The sequence below is a fragment of the Pinus tabuliformis genome, chromosome J, assembly GCF_031772625.1.
Source record: "Pinus tabuliformis cultivar Carrire ecotype Pingquan chromosome J, CPIR1, whole genome shotgun sequence".
Lineage (NCBI taxonomy): Eukaryota > Viridiplantae > Streptophyta > Pinopsida > Pinales > Pinaceae > Pinus > Pinus tabuliformis.
Genome location: NC_142295.1, coordinates 1401412129 through 1401420878, shown reverse-complemented (window position 1 = coordinate 1401420878; position 8750 = coordinate 1401412129). Strand labels below are relative to the sequence as shown.

Genomic DNA, 8750 nt, shown 5'->3' with positions numbered 1-8750 from the left:
GACTATAAGAAAAAATATCCCCAATTCACTTTCCAAGCCTACCCATTATAGAACCCAATTCAAATTTTGAAACCCACGCATAATAAATAGAAATAAATATAAATAAAAAAAGGAAGAAAATGAACAAACCAATAAAAACATGACAATCATGTGTCCATTCCTCTCCTAGCTCTTCCTCTGGTAACTACTCTCTCTCCTAGCATTCTCTCAAATTTGATCCCTTTTCCTCCTTCTTCTTGTAACTTCACCTTTAAAAAAACCTACCATCTGAACAAATGTCCGACGTATCTCCTACGTAGACAACACTATTGTGTTATAGCGATTGAAAAATAAACTACCAACCAAAATAAAATTATGTAATCTAAACTACCAATCATTTTACATAATTCAATCATGTACACTATGTAATCTAAACTACCAATCATTTTACATAATTCAATCATGTACACTATGTAATCTAACCCACACTATCCTCTTGACAAATGGTGTCCATTACTTGTGGACATGGATAGGGATACGAGCGACTGGAACAACGAGCAGCGGCACTGCCTTATGCATTGTGAGACCAAAAGATTCTACCATATCAAGCGTCTCGGGTAGCTCGCCGTTGGGGAGAGACAAGTCAAAGGAATGGACTAAGGTAGCAAGCATGAGTTGAACCATGCGGATTCCCATGCTCATACCCGCACAGATCCGTCTACCTGCACCGAACGAGATTAGCTGGAAATCGCTCCCTCCGACGTCAACACTGCTACCAAGAAACCTGTCGGGATCAAATTCCAGCGGCCTCTCCCACACGCCCGGGTCTAACTGCATACCCCACGCGTTCACCATGAGTCGAGCATTGTTGGGTATGTAGTACCCCTCTATCTCGCACGCCTCCACGGTCATCCTAGGTAGCAGGAGGGGAACGGAGGGGTGCAGTCGTAACATCCCCTTTACCACGGCCTGCAAGTACTGGAGATTTCGGAGGTCTGACTCCTTCACCTTTCTATTTGCTCCCCTGTTCAGGTGGCGTATCAGCTCTGCTATTGCCCATTCCACTGTAATCGAAGATTTGTTTGTTCCTGCATTGAACATGGTCTAAACAATATACATGTATAACTTGAAAGTATAACATAAGCTTCTGAAATCTAAAAATAAAAAGAATATTAGACTCAGAAACTTTTCATTTTTAATCCAGTAAAACTTATAAACTCGAAAATTTTTGATAACTTTTTGCAGGATCAGAACGGGTTTTTTCAAGATCAGAATAGAGGGTTAAGTTGGGTATTTTCTATGAAATTCAATATAATGAATTTAATAAGACTCACCAGTAAAAGGCCCTTAATATCATCATTCGTGAGCTTGCCTTCTTCGAAATCTGCATCATTTTTAAGAGGCAAAAGAATACTGAGAAAGTCAGCTTTCCCTCCATTGCACGATGTGGTTTGGTGGTCCTTTATCATATTACTTATGAACTCATCAACCCTTATGAGCAACTTTTTCATCCTAGTCCGTACGCCCTGTTGGGAATTTTCTGGTAAATTCCAAAACAAAATCACTGAACAGAGAATGATGCTCTGTTTCTCAGGATCTTAACACAGGGAAGCTATAAACAAATTATTTTCTGAGAACAGAGTATTACACACACACCCACAAAATCTTTGTGTTCATTAATCAAAGACAACTGTTGTTACAAAAATATTCTTCCTCTGCCTGAGGGATTACACCAAGAACATTTCAACAAAAAATTACTCTGTCTCCTTTTGAAAAGATTTACACTGCTGTGTGTAAATTTTTCATTTACATTTACTGTTGTAAAATAAAAAAAATTCTTACATATCCATTCTTCACATTACATTTCAATCAACGAAAATACATATGCGCTGCTGCATATATTTCCCTCACGCTATTGCGTTTACATTGAATTTCCCTTTTTTAACAAAAAATACATTCGCCCTCTGCTTTGGTTTTGTTTCGCACTGCTGTGCCTTTTTTCTTGCATTACAATAGTCAACTCAAAAAAACATATTACCTTACATATGCAACAATAAAAAAACTTACATAAGTTTACTATGACATACTTCTCGTATATGATAAAAAACAATAAAATTAAAAGCTTACCTACATTTACCATTCCGTGACAAATTTCATTAAATATTTTACTCATAATATCAGCGGTCAAAATGAAACTTCATGCAATGTCCAAATGGTGCAGGGCTGTATGCAACTTTAGATTAATCGGACGGTGGATAGCCTTCATTCTAATCCAACGGATATCGCTTGCCCAAACAAAATGAACGTTACGTCCCGATGAAAAGCTGTTTTGCAAAACGTACAGCGGACACGCATCAAATGGTGATTGTATCGGGGCGTTTGAGAGAATACCACCAACTTGTGAAAAGCGGTGCGATAAACTCATGGCGGTTTTGCTGAATTAAATGCTGTTTGACTGGGCGGCAGTTGGAATTATATTTTCAACACTCTCCTTTAATTTCAACTGCTGGGTTATCAGTCATACCCAGAAATTTCCTCAAAAATTCAAAACTTTTATAGTCCAATGGCTTTGTTGGAATGTCTGCAACCTGTTCCTGAGTCCTACAATGTTTTAAAACAATTTCTCCATTGCTTACCAATTCCCTGATGTAATGAAACCTTGTGTCAATGTGTTTCATTCTCTTATGAAACACCGAATTTTTGGATAATGCAATAGCTGAGCTATTGTCACAAAAGATCACAGTTCCTTTTGCCTGCTCTTGGCCTAAGCTCCTTAAATTCTTCTCATCCAAACTGCTTGACATGCTGCTGCTATAGCTGTCACATATTTTGCCTCTGCTGTAGACAATGCTACAATAAGCTGTTTCTTAGAAGCCCATGAAATGGCTCCTGAACCCATGTGAAAAACATAACCGGATGTGCATTTCCAATCATCTACACTTCCAGCCCAATCACTATCAATGTATCCAATTAAATCTGAACATTCTGAGAAAGTATATAAAATGCCAAACCTTTTAGTACCATTAACATACCTCAGAATCCTTTTTGCTGCCTGCCAATGTGCTTCTTTTGGCCTCTCCATGAATCTGGAAATTAAACTAACAGCATACATTATATCCGGCCTAGTTGTAGTCAAATACATGAAGCTGCCAACTATGCTCTTGTACAAACTAGGATCAAAATCCTTGTTGTTGTCCACTTTGCTGAGTTTTAATTCCATCACTGTGGGAGTGATTACTACTTTGTTATCCTGCATATTAAATTTTTTAACACTTCATTAACATATTTTGCTTGTGAAATAAAAATTCCATTTTCATTTTGATCTACTTCTATTCCTATGAAGTATCTCAGCAAACCCATGTCAGTCATTTCAAATTCTTCTTTCATGACTGTTTTGATGTTTTCATTAAGGTAATCATCATTGCCTGTGAAAATAACATCATCAAAATATAACACAACAATTAGTATTTTACTATCCTTTTCTTTGATTTAGAGGGTGGGTTCTCCCTCACACTTCTCAAATCCATTTTTCAGTAAGTAGGAATCTATCCTACTGTACCACGCTCTTGGTGCTTGCTTCAGCCCATAAAGAGCTTTCTTCAATCTGCATACTTTGTTCTCTTGGCCTTTCTTTTCATAGCATAGAGGTTGTTCAATGCAAACCTCTTCCATTAACACTCCATTTAGGAATGCTGACTTCACGTCCATTTGGTAAACTTTCCACTTGTTTTGTGCTGCTATGGACAACACTGCTCTCACGGTTTCCATTCTAGCAAGCGGTGCGAAAGTTTCATCATAGTCTCTCCCATACCGCTGCTTATATCCTTTGACAACCAATCTTGTCTTCTGTCTTTCTATTTTGCCTTCAGCATTACTCTTGGTCTTGTAAACCCATTTGACTCCAATGACTTCTTTTCCTTTTGGTAGTTCAACCAAATCCCATGTCTTGTTTCTTTCTATGGCATTGATTTCCTCATCCATAGCTTCTATCCATTTCCTATCCTTAATAGCATCTTCGAAATGAATAGGGTCATCAACATGACAATATAAAGGAAACAAGGAATTCATACCTTCATCATAAAAGTCACTTAAATTTCTGAACTTCTTACCTCTTTCATTTGGTGTACAAGTGCTTGAAGAAGCACTTGAATTTCCTCCTTGTGGTGTGCTTGGAGAAGCAATTTCATTTCTCCTCAAGGGTGTCTCTTGCTGTCCTTGTGTTGGCACTGCTATTTGGGGATGTATTTCAGCCATCTCCTCATCATCTTTATCATGAGACAAACAGTTCTTAACATTCACTGTTTTCTCTATGCTTCTATCCCAAGCTTCTTCCTCAATGAATTGAACATCTCTGCTCACAAAAAACTTCTTGGTAGATGGGATATACAACCTGTAAGCTTTGGATTCCTCACTATATCCAATGAAAATACATTTCTCTCCTTTGTTGTCCAACTTCCTCCTTAGCTGATCTGGAATGTGTGCATAAGCCACACAACCAAAAACTTTCATGTGGGTGACTCCTTGCTTTCTCCCACTCCATGCTTCTTCTAGCACTCTGTTCATGACTTCTTTTGTTGGGCATCTATTCAAAATATACTGCACAGTGTACAGCTTCAGCCCAATAATCATTTGGCAAATGCTTTGCCTTTAACATACTCCTCGCCATATCCATAATGGTCCAGTTCTTCCTTTCAGCAACTCCATTTTGCTGCGGGGTATACCTAGCTGTAAACTGCTTATGGATTCCATTTTCTCTACAAAACCGTAGAAAGTCTTTGGAGATATACTCACCTCCTTTGTCAGTTCTTAAAACTTTGATATGTAGCCCGCTTTGGTTTTCTACAAGTGCTTTGAAATTTTGAAAATTTTCAAACACTTCACTTTTGTTCTTCAAGAAATAAACCCAAGTTTTTCTTGTAAAATCATCAATGAATGTTAGAAAATATTGGCTGCCCGCTAGTGATGGAGTTTGCATCGGTCCACATAAGTCTGAGTAGACAATCTCTAAGGGTGCCTTTGCCCTTATGCTTTTCCCTGATGGAAAACTTTCTCTATGTTGTTTCCCCAAGATACAACCTTCACAAAGGCTGTATGGTTTCTCTATCAATGGTAATCCTCTTACCATTCCTTTTCTACTCAACAAATTAAGACCTCCAAAGTTGAGATGTCCAAATATCAAGTGCCACAACCAACTTTCATATTTTGGTTCGCTTTGGAAAGCCTCTTGAGTCACTGCTGCAATTACTTCTTTATTTTTCAAATCTGCATTCATTCTAAGAGGGAACATCATGTTCCTTATCATCTTCACTTCAGCAATACATTGTTCGCTGGGTGCTCTATCCATGATGGTGCATACATCATTCACAAAGAAAACATTGTACCCCTTTTGAACAAGTTGTCCAATACTTAAGAGATTACATTTCATTCCAAGAACATAATAAACATCCGCTATGGTTTTCTTTTCTCCTTTCTTTGTTAAAACTTTTACTTCTCCTTTTCCCATAACAGAAACTTTATCATCATTCCCTAGTGTGACTTGTGACTTCACATTCTGATCTAACATGGAAAACAGGGCTATGTTTCCTGTCATATGGTTGCTGCAACCGAAGTCTAGAAACCATACATCTTCACTCTTTTCTTCAACAATATTACAGGCTAAAAACAAATTGTTTTGGCTGATATTTTCTCTAGTGAAATTTGCACTAGTTCTATTGTTCATATCATGTTGTTTCTTCCTACATTCATTTGCATAATGCCCATATTTTTTACAATAATAACATTGGACATTAGATTTTTCATACCTTTGTCCTTGAGCATGATGTTTTCCACTTTGTTGACTGTTGCCTTGGCTTTGGTTCCGATTTGGATTGCTGCCTCTTCCTTGAGCATTTGTTGGACTGTTTCTTCCACCTCTGTTTTGGCTTCTGCCTCTTCCTCTCTTGTTTCCTCTACCTTGACCTCTTCCTCTTCCAAAGGACATCTGGGTCTTAAAGGCTTGTTCTAAAGATGAGTTTTCATTTCTACTCAACCTCTGCTCATGTGTTATTAATGATGCATGTAGCTCATCAACTGAGAAGTTTGAGAGATCCTTTGTTTATTTTATGGTGGTGACAATCACATCGAACTTTGAGGGTAGGACCCTCAATAGTTTCTCCACAATCCTCCTTTCTTCAAGAGTTTCTCCATGAGACCTTATCTGTGTGACTAGACCAATCACATGAGTGAAGAATGAGTCAATATTGTCTGACTCCTTCATGCACAGATTCTCAAAATCTCTCCTCAACAACTGTAGTTTTGCTGTCTTCACTTTCTCCATGCCTTGATAGGCTGTCTTGAGAGTTTGCCATGCTTCTTTGGATGTCTTTGTTGCTTCTATCCTTGGAAACACACTCTCATGCACTGCTTGATACAAAAATACAAGGGCTTTTGAATCCTTCTTCTTATTGCTCTTCAACAGATCTTTCTCTACTTGAGTTAATCTATTAAACTCATCTTCATCTCCTGGTTCTTCAAACCCATATTCAACAAGTTCCCATAAATCTTGTGAGGCAAACAGGGCTCTCATGGTTATTGCCCAATAGTCACAGTTTTTCCATTAAAATGTGGGAATTGAGTATTAAAAATACCCATGCTAGTGCTGGTGCTGGAGCCAGCCATTCTTGCACTCTAAACTATGCTTCAAATACTTCACTTTGTATTTAAAATAACAGACTCTCTCCAACAGCAACAAAAAAAATCTTGAGAAATACCTAGATCCTTTCTTGACTGAGTCTTCACTCTGCTGGAGAAGCTGCTGCAGCAAAAAATCCTTCCTTCAGCTTCTTTGACACCTTCAAAGAGCCTGGACAAGCTCTGATACCACTGTTGGGAATTTTATGGTAAATTCGAAAACAAAATCACTGAACAGAGAATGATGTTCTGTTTCTCAGGATCTTAACACAGGGAAGCTATAAACAAATTATTTTCTGAGAACAGAATATTACACACACACCCACAAAAGCTTTGTGTTCATTAACCAAAGATAATTGTTGTTACAAAAATATTCTTCCTCTGAGGGATTATACCAAGAATATTTCAACAAAAAATTACTTTGTCTGGTTTTGTTTCGCACTGCTGTACCTTTTTTTCTTAGCATTACAATAGTCAACTCAAAAAACATATTACCTTACATATGAAACAATAAAAAAACTTACATGCTTTTACTATACCATACTTCTCTTACATGATAAAAAACAATAAAATTAAAAGCTTACCTACATTTACCATCCTGTAATAAATTTCATTAAATATTTTAATCATGAGATCGGTGGTCAAAATGAAACTTCACGCAATGTCCAAATAGTGCAGGGTTGTATGCAACTTTAGATTAATGGAACGATGGATAGCCTTCATTCCAATCCAAAGGATATAGCTTGCCCAAACAAAATTAACGTTAGGTCCCGATAAAAAGCTGTTTTGCAAAACGTACAGGGAACACGCGTCAAATGGTCACTCCAAATAGTGCAGGGTTGTATGCAACTTTAGATTAATGGAACGATGGATAGCCTTCATTCCAATCCAACGGATATAGCTTGCCCAAACAAAACTAACGTTAGGTCCCGATAAAAAGATGTTTTGCAAAACGTACAGGGAACACGCGTCAAATGGTCACTGTATCGGGGGTGTCTGAGAGAATACCACCAACTTGTAAAAAGCGGTGCGATAAACTCATGGCGGTTTCATGACGGTTTCGCTGAATTAAACGCTGTCTGACTGGGCGGCAGTTGGAATTATATTTTCAACACGCCCTGCGGATCCATCCAAGCCAGAGACGGCGCGAAGTCGCCGATAATAAACTCACCGGCCAAATCCGTTTGCTCCACCACCAGCTGTGTGAACTCGCCGGCCATACGCCCCTGGAAATCGAACACGTGCTTGCTCAACATAGTCTGCCCGATGACGTTGGCAGCGCAGATTTTGAGCACTTCCCCGAGGTTCACGGCCTTCCCTTGTCGCTCATGTTCGAGAATAGCCTTCACCAGCATCCCGACCTCTTCTTCACGCACGGGCCGCAGATCGTCCAGGGCCTTGCCGCCAAAGAGATGAATGTTACAGATCTTTCGCATCATTCTCCAGCGGGGGCCTTAGGGAGCCCAGACGAGGCCGTTGGAGTCGTAGCCAATGTATTTGGCCGTAGAGTTGCCTGGCTGGTTGGAGAAGTTGAGGTCGTTCGTTTTGAGGCACGCCTCCGCTATCTTTGGCGACGAGACGACCATAGTGTTGGTTGTCCCGAGCTTCAAATACATGATCGGACTGTATTGCTTCGATAGTTGATAGAGTGAGTGATGGGGCAGGTTGCCCAGAAGTGGAAGGCCGCCGATCACAGGCCATCCAGACGGACCCGGAGGAAACCGTTTTCTCAGACTCCGTTTCACCACGCAGATAAAAGAATTCGCCAGAAGGATCAGACTCAGCGCTGAGCCGAGGTTCAGGCTCGGACTAGATCTCTGCAGCAAATCAGGCAATGAATCCATGGCTTCCTCCGCTTTACTTTAACTTTGATTATGTGACCCCTGATTCATATTTTCTATGGTTATCATCGGCATTTAGAATCTAGATGGTAACACGTCTGTGTGGGGTGCAATCTTCAAACGTCAGATGTGTACGTGTACGTTTGAGGTTCACATGTACATCGGAAGGATGTGCGAAGATAACCCTTAAACAAGAATGCGGTCTTGGTTGTAATAAGATAATCAAGATAACCCTTAAATAAGAATGCGGTCTGGGTTGTC

General features: G+C 39.4%; 1 pseudogene; it reads right to left on the bottom strand.

The window, feature by feature from the left end:
• Nucleotides 1-492: 492 nt before the first annotated feature.
• On the bottom strand, nt 493-8498 carry LOC149232602 (flavonoid 3'-monooxygenase CYP75B137-like; annotated as a pseudogene).
• Nucleotides 8499-8750: the final 252 nt, after the last annotated feature.